Source organism: Salvelinus fontinalis, unplaced genomic scaffold (assembly GCF_029448725.1).
Source record: "Salvelinus fontinalis isolate EN_2023a unplaced genomic scaffold, ASM2944872v1 scaffold_0155, whole genome shotgun sequence".
In the NCBI taxonomy this organism is placed as follows: domain Eukaryota; kingdom Metazoa; phylum Chordata; class Actinopteri; order Salmoniformes; family Salmonidae; genus Salvelinus; species Salvelinus fontinalis.
Window position 1 is genome coordinate 206,330 of NW_026600364.1, and position 14,941 is coordinate 221,270.

A 14,941-nucleotide genomic window follows, 5' to 3' on the forward strand; every position below is an offset into this window, starting at 1 on the left:
GTGCTCTACGCCCCAGACACGGGGAACCCCACTAATACACTGGGTGCTCTACGTAAACTGCCCCAGACACGGGGAACCCCACTAATACACTGGGTGCTCTACGTAAACTGCCCCAGACACGGGGAACCCCACTAATACACTGGGTGCTCTACGCCCCAGACACGGGGAACCCCACTAATACACTGGGTGCTCTACGTAAACTGCCCCAGACACGGGGAACCCCACTAAAACACTGGGTGCTCTACGTAAACTGCCCCAGACACGGGGAACCCCACTAAAACACTGGGTGCTCTACGTAAACTGCCCCAGACACGGGGAACCCCACTAATACACTGGGTGCTCTACGCCCCAGACACGGGGAACCCCACTAATACACTGGGTGGTCTACGCCCCAGACACGGGGAACCCCACTAATACACTGGGTGGTCTACGCCCCAGACACGGGGAACCCCACTAATACACTGGGTGCTCTACGTAAACTGCCCCAGACACGGGGAACCCCACTAATACACTGGGTGCTCTACGCCCCAGACACGGGGAACCCCACTAATACACTGGGTGCTCTACGTAAACTGCCCCAGACACGGGGAACCCCACCAAAACACTGGGTGCTCTACATAAACTGCCCCAGACACGGGGAACCCCACTAATACACTTGGTGCTCTACGCCACAGACACGGGGAACCCCACTAATACACTGGGTGCTCTACGCCCCAGACACGGGGAACCCCACTAATACACTGGGTGCTCTACGTAAACTGCCCCAGACACGGGGAACCCCACTAATACACTGGGTGCTCTACGTAAACTGCCCCAGACACGGGGAACCCCACTAATACACTGGGTGCTCTACGCCCCAGACACGGGGAACCCCACTAATACACTGGGTGCTCTACGTAAACTGCCCTAGACACGGGGAACCCCACTAATAAACTGGTTGCTCTACGTAAACTGCCCCAGACACGGAGAACCCCACTAAAACACTGGGTGCTCTACGCCCCAGACACGGGGAACCCCACTAATACACTGGGTGCTCTACGTAAACTGCCCCAGACACGGGGAACCCCACTAATACACTGGGTGCTCTACGTAAACTGCCCCAGACACAGGGAACCCCACTAATACACTGGGTGCTCTACGCCCCAGACACGGGGAACCCCACTAATACACTGGGTGCTCTACGCCCCAGACACGGGGAACCCCACTAATACACTGGGTGCTCTACGCCCCAGACACGGGGAACCCCACTAATACACTGGGTGCTCTACGTAAACTGCCCCAGACACGGGGAACCCCACTAATACACTGGGTGCTCTACGTAAACTGCCCCAGACACGGGGAACCCCACTAATACACTGGGTGCTCTACGCCCCAGACACGGGGAACCCCACTAATACACTGGGTGCTCTACGTAAACTGCCCCAGACACGGGGAACCCCACTAATACACTGGGTGTCTACGTAAACTGCCCCAGACACGGGGAACCCCACTAATACACTGGGTGCTCTACGTAAACTGCACCAGACACGGGGAACCCCACTAATACACTGGGTGCTCTATGTAAACTGCCCCAGACACAGGGAACCCCACTAATACACTGGGTGCTCTACGCCCCAGACACGGGGAACCCCACTAATACACTGGGTTCTCTACGCCCCAGACACGGGGAACCCCACTAATACACTGGGTGCTCTACGTAAACTGCCCCAGACACGGGGAACCCCACTAAAACACTGGGTGCTCTAGGTAAACTGCCCCAGACACGGGGAACCCCACTAAAACACTGGGTGCTCTACGTAAACTGCCCCAGACACGGGGAACCCCACTAATACACTGGGTGCTCTACGCCCCAGACACGGGGAACCCCACTAATACACTGGGTGCTCTACGTAAACTGCCCCAGACACGGGGAACCCCACTAAAACACTGGGTGCTCTACGTAAACTGCCCCAGACACGGGGAACCCCACTAAAACACTGGGTGCTCTACGTAAACTGCCCCAGACACGGGGAACCCCACTAATACACAGGGTGCTCTACGTAAACTGCCCCAGACACGGGGAACCCCACTAATACACTGGGTGCTCTACGCCCCAGACACGGGGAACCCCACTAATACACTCGGTGCTCTACGTAAACTGCCCCAGACACGGGGAACCCCACTAATACACTGGGTGCTCTACGTAGACTGCCCCAGACACGGGGAACCCCACTAATACACTGGGTGCTCTACGTAAACTGCCCCAGACACGGGGAACCCCACTAATACACTGGGTGCTCTACGCCCCAGACACGGGGAACCCAACTAATACACTGGGTGCTCTACGTAAACTGCCCCAGACACGGGGAACCCCACTAAAACACTGGGTGCTCTACGTAAACTGCCCCAGACACGGGGAACCCCACTAATACACTGGGTGCTCTACGCCCCAGACACGGGGAACCCCACTAATACACTGGGTGCTCTACGTAAACTGCCAAAGACACGGGGAACCCCACTAATACACTGGGTGCTCTACGTAAACTGCCCCAGACACGGGGAACCCCACTAATACACTGGGTGCTCTACGTAAACTGCCCCAGACACGGGGAACCCCACTAATACACTGGGTGCTCTACGCCCCAGACACGGGGAACCCCACTAATACATTGGGTGCTCTACGTAAACTGCCCCAGACACGGGGAACCCCACTAATACACTGGGTGTCTACGTAAACTGCCCCAGACACGGGGAACCCCACTAATACACTGGGTTCTCTACGTAAACTGCCCCAGACACGGGGAACCCCACTAAAACACTGGGTGCTCTACGCCCCAGACACGGGGAACCCCACTAATACACTGGGTGCTCTACGTAAACTGCCCCAGACACGGGGAACCCCACTAAAACACTGGGTGCTCTACGTAAACTGCCCCAGACACGGGGAACCCCACTAATACACTGGGTGCTCTACGCCCCAGACACGGGGAACCCCACTAATACACTGGGTGCTCTACGCCCCAGACACGGGGAACCCCACTAATACACTGGGTGCTCTACGCCCCAGACATGGGGAGCCCCACTAATACACTGGGTGCTCTACGTAAACTGCCCCAGACACGGGGAACCCCACTAATACACTGGGTGCTCTACGTAAACTGCCCCAGACACGGGGAACCCCACTAATACACTGGGTGCTCTACGCCCCAGACACGGGGAACCCCACTAATACACTGGGTGCTCTACGCCCCAGACACGGGGAACCCCACTAATACACTGGGTGCTCTACGCCCCAGACACGGGGAACCCCACTAATACACTGGGTGCTCTACGTAAACTGCCTCAGACACGGGGAACCCCACTAATACACTGGGTGCTCTACGTAAACTGCCTCAGACACGGGGAACCCCACTAAAACACTGGGTGCTCTACGCCCCAGACACGGGGAACCCCACTAATACACTGGGTGCTCTACGCCCCAGACACGTGGAACCCCACTAATACACTGGGTGCTCTACGCCCCAGACACGGGGAACCCCACTAATACACTGGGTGCTCTACGTAAACTGACCCAGACACGGGGAACCCTACTAATACACTGGGTGCTCTACGTAAACTGCTCCAGACACGGGGAACCCCACTAATACACTGGGTGCTCTACGTAAACTGCCCCAGACACGGGGAACCCCACTAATACACTGGGTGCTCTACGTAAACTGCCCCAGACACGGGGAACCCCACTAATACACTGGGTGTTCTACGTAAACTGCCCCAGACACGGGGAACCCCACTAATACACTGGGTGCTCTACGCCCCAGACACGGGGAACCCCACTAATACACTGGGTGCCCTACGTAAACTGCCCCAGACACGGGGAACCCCACTAATACACTGGGTGCCCTACGTAAACTGCCCCAGACACGGGGAACGAAAAACAGTCCAGTAAACAAACTCGAACATACATAAACACGTAGTCCGAACAAACACCACTCTTACCAACTAACAATCCCGCACAAAGAAACGGGCGGGCCGGCTGACTGATAAAGCCCAACTAATTAAGCACAAACACAAAACAGGTGTAACCAATAAACACATAAGGAGGGGGAGAAAAGGATCAGTGGCAGCTAATAGGCCGGTGACGACGACCGCCGAGCGCCACCCGAACGGGAAGGAGAGCCTGCCTCGGTCGGAGTCGTGACACAAATGGATTTTGTAACAAGATACTTTTGAGAGCTGTAATTTCGATTTTGTACTTGTCTATACCACTTTTTTAAAGCTGTTCACTGTTTTGTGGTCCCATTCACCCTGCATTGGTATCAGAAGTCTGATGGCACTATGGTGTGATAAGAGCATCTGCTAAATGAACTAAATATATATGTATATGTAAAAATAAACAATTGCAAAGCATGCTGAGTATTATTTCAATGAGGATGCTGAGTATTATTCTAATGAGGATGACATGTATTATTCTAATGAGCATGCTGAGTATTATTCCGACGAGGATGCTGAGTATTATTCTAATGGGGGTGCTGAGTATTATTCTAATGAGCATGCATAGTATTATTCTAATGAGCATGCTGAGTATTATTCTAATGAGCATGCTGAATATGATTCTAATGAGGATGCAGAATATTATTCCAATGAGCATGCTGAGTATGATTCTAATGAGCATGCTGAGTATTATTCTAATGAGCATGCTGAGTATTATTCTAATGAGCATGCTGAGTATTATTCTAATGAGGATGCTGAGTATTCTTCTAATGAGCATGCTGAGTATTATTCTAATGAGGATGCTGAGTATTCTTCTAATGAGCATGTATAATATTATCCGCCCCGAAACAAGGACAATAAAAATACCCAGTGTGCTTTGTAGTTCATTTTGGTATGTTCCTTTTCACGTAGACGCGAGGAAAATAGACTTGCTCCCTAATTTGAAGCGCATGCCGCTTTTGACGGCGTTGACACTCGCAGCCCGTCTGTTTTCTGTCCTTCTAATTCCAGCGTGTACCCGCTCGGTCACGTTTGGTTTGGCCTGGACAGTCAGCGCATTCAACTAAGGTAGATGAACATATCACAGCCGTAGTAAAACGTTTCTGTAACGTTACTGAAAATGCTGTTGCTGTTCAGGCCGGCTACTTGCAAATGTATTTCTGTATTTAAAAATATACGTATTCTGTAGTTTATTTTGATACATTGATCTTGATGGTCCACTACTACTGTTATTATTGCTGTTGGTCCCACCATTTATTTATATATAAATATATATATATTTTGTATATATATACATATATATTTTATTTTTATTTTTCGATATGTATACTTTGACAATGTAAGTAATAACGAACCTACCATGTCATTAAAGTCAATTGAATTGAATTGAATTGAAATGGTATTTTGTAATTGTATTTCGTCATTCTTGCACATCGATGGGTCCGATGAGTCCCAGCAGCCGGACCGTGGAGGTGAAAACACTGAAGTCTGTGTGTTTCTGGTAAAACTCCGGGGAAATCCTCTGTGGAAACACACTCCACCCCACTGCTGTCCTTTCAGCTGCACACCAACTCTGACTGGAAACCAGAGGAGGAGGAGCCCATCCTCCTATCGCTCCTCCCACCAGCCTCTCTGACACACTCACACTGTTCACAGTCTGTCCAAGGCTCTATAGCTGCTCTGAGACCCCCGATGTCCTGAGTGCCAGAGAGATGGCAGATGGACCAGTGCTCTTTTACAGCCCTGTGTGTGTGTGTGTCTGCCTGCGTGTTCATACACTGTGTATGTGTGCGTGTCCACTCCTCACACCATGTGTGTGAGAGTGTGTGTGTGAGAGAGTGTGTGTGTGTCAGCCCCTTTTCGTGCTCTGCCAAAGTGGGCATCTGGTGTGTGGACTATCACAGGGGAGAGAGAGGACCACAGAAAGAGAAGTCACCCCACCGGCCATCTCTATCTCCTCTCTCCCTCTCCTATCTCCCTTTCTCTCTCTCTCTCCCTCTCTCTTATCTCCCTTTCTCTCTCTCTCCCTTTCTCTCTCTCTCCTATCTCCCTCTCTCTCTCTCTCTGTCTCTCCCTATCTCTTTACTCTCCTCTTTCTCTTTTCGCTCTTCCTCTGTCTCTCTCTGTCTCTCTCTGCTCTCTCTGCTCTCTGAGAGTCAAACCTCAGTTAATCCCAATGAGAGGTACAGACTGCTCTTAGTGTCTAGAGACAGAGCGTCCATCAAGCTGTGTTAGTTTGCTTGTGACGTAGGTAGATAACCTGATCTACCGGCAGGTGTCCACCAAACAACCGCCCCCTCTCACTAACCAACTGGCCACGCACACACACACACACACACACACACACACACACACACACACACACACACACACACACACACACACACACACACACACACACACACACACACACACACACACATGGTGCCGTTGGCAGGAAGCGTAGTGGGACTGACCTTTTATTCTGCCCCTCCATTGGGGGTCTGGGCTACTTCCAGGTCGCCTAGGGGTCAAACTGGTTCTGGGGCCAGGGAGGGACGCAGGTGCTGGAGCACAACACTGGACAGCTGGATACAGTGTAGTAACAGACAGTGAGAGAGAGAGAGAGAGAGAAACCTCCGTCCACATATACACTCAAACTCACAACATACATCCCCATCCATTGAAACTTCGGTATATCTCAGGTCTGATCTACACCAGTCAACACCAGTCTCTGTCCTTCTCTCTCCCTGCCAGACCCAGGCCTGGTCCTCCATACAACACCAGTCTCTGTCATTCTCTCTCCCTGCCAGACCCAGGCCTGGTCCTCCATACAACACCAGTCTCTGTCATTCTCTCTCTCTCCCTGCCTGCCAGACGCAGGCCTGGTCCTCCATACAACACCAGTCTCTGTCCTTCTCTCTCCCTGCCAGACCCAGGCCTGGTCCTCCATACAACACCAGTCTCTGTCATTCTCTCTCCCTGCCAGACCCAGGCCTGGTCCTCCATACAACACCAGTCTCTGTCATTCTCTCTCCCTGCCAGACCCAGGCCTGGTCCTCCATACAACACCAGTCTCTGTCATTCTCTCTCCCTGCCAGACCCAGGCCTGGTCCTCCATACAACACCAGTCTCTGTCATTCTCTCTCCCTGCCAGACCCAGGCCTGGTCCTCCATACAACACCAGTCTCTGTCCTTCTCTCTCCCTGCCAGACCCAGGCCTGGTCCTCCATACAACACCAGTCTCTGTCATTCTCTCTCCCTGCCAGACCCAGGCCTGGTCCTCCATACAACACCAGTCTCTGTCATTCTCTCTCCCTGCCAGACCCAGGCCTGGTCCTCCATACAACACCAGTCTCTGTCATTCTCTCTCCCTGCCAGACCCAGGCCTGGTCCTCCATACAACACCAGTCTCTGTCATTCTCTCTCCCTGCCAGACCCAGGCCTGGTCCTCCACACAACACCAGTCTCTGTCATTCTCTCTCCCTGCCAGACCCAGGCCTGGTCCTCCATACAACACCAGTCTCTGTCCTTCTCTCTCCCTGCCAGACCCAGGCCTGGTCCTCCATACAACACCAGTCTCTGTCATTCTCTCTCCCTGCCAGACCCAGGCCTGGTCCTCCATACAACACCAGTCTCTGTCCTTCTCTCTCCCTGCCAGACCCAGGCCTGGTCCTCCATACAACACCAGTCTCTGTCATTCTCTCTCCCTGCCAGACCCAGGCCTGGTCCTCCATACAACACCAGTCTCTGTCATTCTCTCTCCCTACCAGACCCAGGCCTGGTCCTCCATACAACACCAGTCTCTGTCCTTCTCTCTCCCTGCCAGACCCAGGCCTGGTCCTCCACACAACACCAGTCTCTGTCATTCTCTCTCCCTGCCAGACCCAGGCCTGGTCCTCCATACAACACCAGTCTCTGTCATTCTCTCTCCCTGCCAGACCCAGGCCTGGTCCTCCATACAACACCAGTCTCTGTCATTCTCTCTCCCTGCCAGACCCAGGCCTGGTCCTCCATACAACACCAGTCTCTGTCATTCTCTCTCCCTGCCAGACCCAGGCCTGGTCCTCCATACAACACCAGTCTCTGTCATTCTCTCTCCCTGCCAGACCCAGGCCTGGTCCTCCATACAACACCAGTCTCTGTCCTTCTCTCTCCCTGCCAGACCCAGGCCTGGTCCTCCATACAACACCAGTCTCTGTCCTTCTCTCTCCCTGCCAGACCCAGGCCTGGTCCTCCATACAGAAGAATGTCCAAGGTAAGGTTCTGATTATCACTAAACCTTGCGTGTTAACGGCTGTCCTTTGCCGTGAAATTGCACTCTTATAAATGCCAGTTTCCCCTCAACTTTACAGCCTGACACACACACACACACACACACACAGGCAGAATAATCCTGTCCAAAGCACAGAATTCCAGACAACAGAACACATGCTGTGTTAATAATAGACTCCCAGCCTTCGTCCCAAATGGTATCCCTGTACATGCCCTGTATAGTGCACTACTTTAGACCAGAGCCCTATGCCCTGTATAGTGCACTACTTTAGACCAGGGCCCTATGCCCTGTATAGTGCACTACTTTAGACCAGAGCCCTATGCCCTGTATAGTGCACTACTGTTGACCAGAGCCCTATGCCCTGTATAGTGCACTACTTTAGACCAGGGCCCTATGCCCTGTATAGTGCACTACTTTAGACCAGGGCCCTATGCCCTATATAGTGCACTACTTTAGACCAGGGCCCTATTCCCTGTATAGTGCACTACTGTTGACCAGGGCCCTATTCCCTGTATAGTGCACTACTTTAGACCAGGGCCCTATTCCCTGTATAGTGCACTACTGTTGACCAGGGCCCTATTCCCTGTATAGTGCACTACTGTTGACCAGGGCCCTATTGAGTGCCGGGTGCCATTTGGGACGCACAGACAGTCTGGCCAGGAGAAAAGGAAAGCAACAAGTTACTTTCAAATATACTGCAGCCAAACTGCACATACCTGAAGAGTAGGGTGTGTGTGTCTGTAAATAATGAATTAATCAAAGGATTGATTAATCAAATGTCTATCTGTTTCTTCACCATTTTGTCTCTCTGTCCATGAAGTCCCCTGTCCTCCCTCCCTTCCTTGGTTAATAAAATACTAATGTCTTTGCTAGGTAAAGCCCCGCCTTATCTCAGCTCACTGGTCACCATAGCAGCACCCACCTGTAGCGCGCGCTCCAGCAGGTATATCTCACTGGTCACCCCCAAAGCCAATTCTTCCTTTGGCCGCCTCTCCTTCCAGTTCTCTGCTGCCAATTACTGGAACGAATTGCAAAAATCACTGAAGCTGGAGACTCATATCTCCCTCACTAACTTTAAGTACCAGATGTCAGAGCAGCTCACAGATCACTGCACCTGTACATAGCCCATCTGTAAATAACACATCCAAGTACCTCATCCGCATATTGTTATTTATTTATTTTTGCTCCTTTGCACCCCAGTATCTCAACTTGCACATCCATCTTCTGCACATCTATCACTCCAGTGTTTAATTGCTAAATTGTAATTATTTCGCCACTCTGGCCTATTTATTCCCTTACCTCCCTTATCTTACCTCATTTGCACCCACTGCATATAGACTTTTCTATTGTGTTATTGACTGTATGTTTGTTTATTCCATGTGTAACTCTGTGTTGTTGTTTATGTCACACTGCTTTTCTTTATCTTGGCCAGGTTGCAGTTGTAAATGAGAACTTGTTCTCAACTGGCCAACCTGGTTAAATGAAGGTGAATTAAAATAATAAATAAAAGACTAATGAAAGCTCCTACAATGAGCTTGAAAAAAACATTAAAATGTCACTCCACAATAAAACAACAATTGACAATTCATATTCCTAATTTAAAAACCATATAGTAGAACCCAATCAACAGAGTTCTGAAACAGTGTATCTAGACTTTCATAGTAAAACTACTTCCTGGCCAGTACGGGTATCGAACCCGCGACCTTCGCGTTATTAGCACGACGCTCTAACCAACTGAGCTAACCGGCCTGGCGTAACACACGGGCAATAGAAGGGGCTTACAGCTTTATATGAATCTGGACGGGGTTATTTTCCAATGTCTACATTCCACCATTAGAGGGCAGAGAACGTAAACATATCCAGCCCAGTTCACCACAGACAGTTCTGAATATCCGTAACAGAAATTTTTGTGACCTTATTTGACCTTTTCTGCTGCTTTTGAGACACAGTTCGATCCCTCCTTGGGGCACTACTTGATTTAGTGAATAAAACACTAAACAATCACAATACAGTAACTATGACTAAACAATCACAATACAGTAACTATGACTAAACAATCACAATACATTAACTATGACTAAACAATCACAATACAGTAACTATGACTAAACCATCACAATACAGTAACTATGACTAAACAATCACAATACAGTAACTATGATTAAACAATCACAATACAGTAACTATGACTAAACCATCACAATACAGTAACTATGACTAAACCATCACAATACAGTAACTATGACTAAACCATCACAATACAGTAACTATAACTAAACCATCACAATACAGTAACTATGACTAAACAAGCACAATACAGTAACAATGACTAAACAATCACAATACAGTAACTATGACTAAACAATCACAATACAGTAACTATGACTAAACAATCACAATACAGTAACTATAACTAAACAAGCACAATACAGTAACTATGACTAAACAAGCACAATACAGTAACTATAACTAAACAATCACAATACAGTAACTATGACTAAACCATCACAATACAGTAACTATGACTAAACAATCACAATACAGTAACTATGATTAAACAATCACAATACAGTAACTATGACTAAACAATCACAATACAGTAACTATGATTAAACAATCACAATACAGTAACTATAACTAAACAATCACAATACAGTAACTATGATTAAACAATCACAATACAGTAACTATGATTAAACAATCACAATACAGTAACTATGACTAAACAATCACAATACAGTAACTATGACTAAACAATCACAATACAGTAAATGTTGTTATCATTTAGTAATGTTGTACTGTAGTCTACTGCACCCCATATCAACCAACTACTAGCTGGTCACAAGGCTACGTTGTTATCATTTAGTAATGTTGTACTGTAACCTACCGCACCCCATATCAACCAACTACTAGCTGGTCACAAGGCTACGTTGTTATCATTTAGTAATGTTGTACTGTAGCCTACTGCACCCCATATCAACCAACTACTAGCTGGTCACAAGGCTATGTTGTTATCATTTAGTAATGTTGTACTGTAACCTACTGCACCCCATATCAACCAACTACTAGCTGGTCACAAGGCTATGTTGTTATCATTTAGTAATGTTGTTCTGTAACCTACTGCACCCCATATCAACCAACTACTAGCTGGTCACAAGGCTACGTTGTTATCATTTAGTAATGGTGTACTATAGTCTACTGCACCCCATATCAACCAACTACTAGCTGGTCACAAGGCTACGTTGTTATCATTTAGTAATGTTGTACTGTAGTCTACTGCACCCCATATCAACCAACTACTAGCTGGTCACAAGGCTACGTTGTTATCATTTAGTAATGTTGTACTGTAGTCTACTGCACTACATATCAACTAGTAGTGACAAGGCTATATTGTTGTCATTCATACGTTACAGACTGTAACGTTACTGTACATCACATTATCCACCCAGCTAGCTAGTGATAGCTTAGCTAGCTCCAAAGAAACAACCAATGAATGACCACAGGCTTTTCAACAAAATATATATCTAGCTTGTATGATTGCATGTAAAACAACTTTACAGATGATTACAAAGTTTGAAAGCAAAGTTGACTAGTATGCTGCTCTCTCGGGAACTAGAGCGAGGCATCCAGATATGAGGTTAGCTAGCGCCGTTAGCATTAGCTAGCTAGCAGCGCCAGCATGTTAGCTATGAAAGTATCTATCCAGCAACAATGTCGAGGTCAAAAACGAAAGGAACTATGTTAAACCATGCTGACTTCGTAAGGCAAGTCAACTCGGACTGAAATAATGAACAGGCTGAACGTACAATTCTGTGACTAACTAGCTAACTTTAGCTTGCCAGCTCAGTGACCGGTGATGCAACCTATTCCTGTTTACAGAGTGTACGTCCCTCCCAGGTCCTGAGTCAACATGTGTCCAGAATTGGTTTACAAACCCCATTGACAATCCATGGGAAAATGTTTAGGGCCGTTCACCCATGATAATAACAACACTTAATATTGTTATTATCATATATGACTGTGACCTTTCAGTTAATGGAATATTATGAAGCATTTCACACCCACACTCTGTGACCAAGGAGTCTCCTCTCCTCTCATAGAGCACTTACAGAGGAAAGACAGATGAAGGGAGTCAGAGAAGGAAAAGGAGAGGGAGGGAGACAGACTTTTTGTCTTTCTTTAATGAGCCAACCTCATTGTACTACATATACCAGAGAGAGCGAGAGTGAGAGAGAGCGAGAGTGAGAGAGAGCGAGAGAGAGCGCGAGAGAGAGAGAAAGAGAAGTGGAGAAAGAGAGTGCAGCTGTTTGCTGGCTCTTTACCCCTCTGTACTTAGTGCCCTTCTCTAGTTAATGTGTGACCAAGTGAGCATGGGGAAAGGTGTGTGTGTGTGTGTGTGTGTGTTTGTGTGGACGTGTTTAACTATTCTTGTGGGCACCAGAAATCCCCACAAGAATAGTCCACAAACATTTGACCAACTGGGGACATTTTGTTGCTATTTCTAGGGGGTTTATGGCTAAGTTTAGGGTTAAGAGGTAGGGTTAGTTTTAGGGTTAGGGGCTAGGGTTAAGTTTAGGGTTAGTTTTAGGGTTAAGTTTAGGGTTAGGGGCTAGGGTTAGTTTTAGGGTTAGGAGCTAGGGTTAGGGGCTAGGGTTAGTTTTAGGGTTAGTTTTAGGGTTAGGAGCTAGGGTTAGGTTTAGGGTTAGGTTTAGGGTTAAGGTTAGGTTTTTGGCTTCGGGTTAAGGTTAGAGTAAGGGTAAGAGAACAGGTTAGGTTTAGGGTTAAGGGTTATGGAAAATAGGATTTTGAATAGGACTGAATTGTGTGTTCCCACAAGGTTAGCTGTACAAGACTGTATGTGTGTGTGTGTGTAAATAATTAATTAATCATATGATTGATGGACCTGTCTATCAGTTTCTTCACCATTCTGTCTCTTAGTCCATGAAGTCACCTGTCCTCCCTCCCTTCCTTGGATAATAAAATACTAATGAAAACTCCTACAATGAAAAAAAACTCCTACAATAAAATGTCACTCCACAATAACCATCGAAAATTCATACTACTAATTTAAAACGCATACGGTAGAACCCAATCAATAGAGTTGTGCGACACTGTAGACATTCACAGTAAAGTTAAAAAAAAAAACTTGCTGGCCAGTACGGGTATCGAACCCGCGACCTTCGCGTTATTAGCACGACGCTCTAACCAACTGAGCTAACCGGCCTAGTGGACATGTTTCACCAATGGAAGGTTATACTACTAATTTAAAACGCATATGGTAGAACGCAATCAGTAGCGTTATGCGACACTGTAGACATTCACAGTAAAGTAAAAAAAAAAAAAAAACTTGCTGGCCAGTACGGGTATCGAACCCGCGACCTTCGCGTTATTAGCACGACGCTCTAACCAACTGAGCTAACCGGCCTGCGGTAAATGCTTCACTAACGGAAGGGGGTTACACCCATATATAGATCTGGAGGCGGTCGTTCATCTACAATGTCTCCATTCTACCATTAGAGGGCAGCGAACGTAAACATATCCAGTTCAGTTCCAAGGACTCCTTTCTACTGTACACTGTCAATGATCAACACCGTGGCTGTATCTCTTTCTCTGTAGTTGTAGTTGACTGGCTGTCAGTCCTGCACAGCTGAACCTGAATACACACTGTGTTGTAAAGACCTTTCCCCATAGTCCATTTCTGATACCCATGATAATAACAACACTTAATAGTGATCATTGATTTAACCAAATAAACGACTATGACCTGTCAGTTAATGGAATAGAATGAAGCATTTCACACTCACACCCTGTGACCAAGGAGTCTACGCTCCTCTCATAGACCACTTACAGAGGAAAGACTGGCTCTTTACCTCTCTGTACTTAGTGCCCTTCTCTAGTTAATGTGTGACCAAGTGAGCATGGGGAAAGGTGTGTGTGTGTGTGTGTGTGTGTGTGTGTGTGTGTGTGTGTGTGTGTGTGTGTGTGTGTGTGTGTGTGTGTGTAAATAATGAATAAATCAAATGATTGACCGACCCGTCAATCTGTTTCTTCACCATTCTGTCTCTCTGTCTCTTAGTTCATAAAGTGGGGGTCCTCCCTCCCTTCCTTGGATAATAAAATACTAATGAAAACTCCTACAATTAGTTAGAAAAAACATTAAAATGTCACTCCACAATAAAACAATAATTGACAATTCACACTACTAATTTAAAATGCACATTGTAGACCCCAATCAATAGAGTGTAGACAGTCACAGTAAAATAAAATAAAACTCTTGGCCAGTACGGGTATCGAACCCGCGACCTTCGCGTTATTAGCACGACGCTCTAACCAACTGAGCTAACCGGCCATAGGTACTGATCACTCAACCGAAGGGGGTAGAAGAAACTACAACGTACTAAAATACACCAGAGCGAGATCGAGACATTCCATAACAAATCCATCACCTACAGAGAAATAAACCTGGAGAAGAGTCCCCTAAGCAAGCTGGTCCTGGTGCTCTGTTCACAAACACACCCTTAAAGAGCCCCAGGACAGCAACACAATTAGACCCAACCAAATCATGACAAAACAAAAAGATAATAACTTGACACATTGAAAATAATTTACCAAAAATCAGACCAAACTAGAAAGCTATAACAGAGAGTACACAGTGGCAGAATACCTGACCACTGGTACTGACCCAAACTTAAGGAAAGCTTTGACTATGTACAGACT

The 14,941-nt window shown here is 47.5% G+C and overlaps 4 non-coding genes across 4 annotated transcripts; all 4 read right to left on the reverse strand.

Annotated features, from left to right (window-relative positions):
• Positions 1–9,899: 9,899 nt before the first annotated feature.
• On the reverse strand, positions 9,900–9,973 carry trnai-aau (transfer RNA isoleucine (anticodon AAU)). Its single transcript has one exon. It is a non-coding gene; the product is annotated as a tRNA-Ile (tRNA).
• A 3,401-nt stretch (positions 9,974–13,374) lies between these two features.
• trnai-aau (transfer RNA isoleucine (anticodon AAU)) lies at positions 13,375–13,448 on the reverse strand. Its single transcript has one exon. It is a non-coding gene; the product is annotated as a tRNA-Ile (tRNA).
• A 127-nt stretch (positions 13,449–13,575) lies between these two features.
• trnai-aau (transfer RNA isoleucine (anticodon AAU)) lies at positions 13,576–13,649 on the reverse strand. The gene has a single exon. It is a non-coding gene; the product is annotated as a tRNA-Ile (tRNA).
• Positions 13,650–14,499: 850 nt separating this feature from the next.
• trnai-aau (transfer RNA isoleucine (anticodon AAU)) lies at positions 14,500–14,573 on the reverse strand. Its single transcript has one exon. It is a non-coding gene; the product is annotated as a tRNA-Ile (tRNA).
• Between the last annotated feature and the right edge of the window lie 368 nt (positions 14,574–14,941).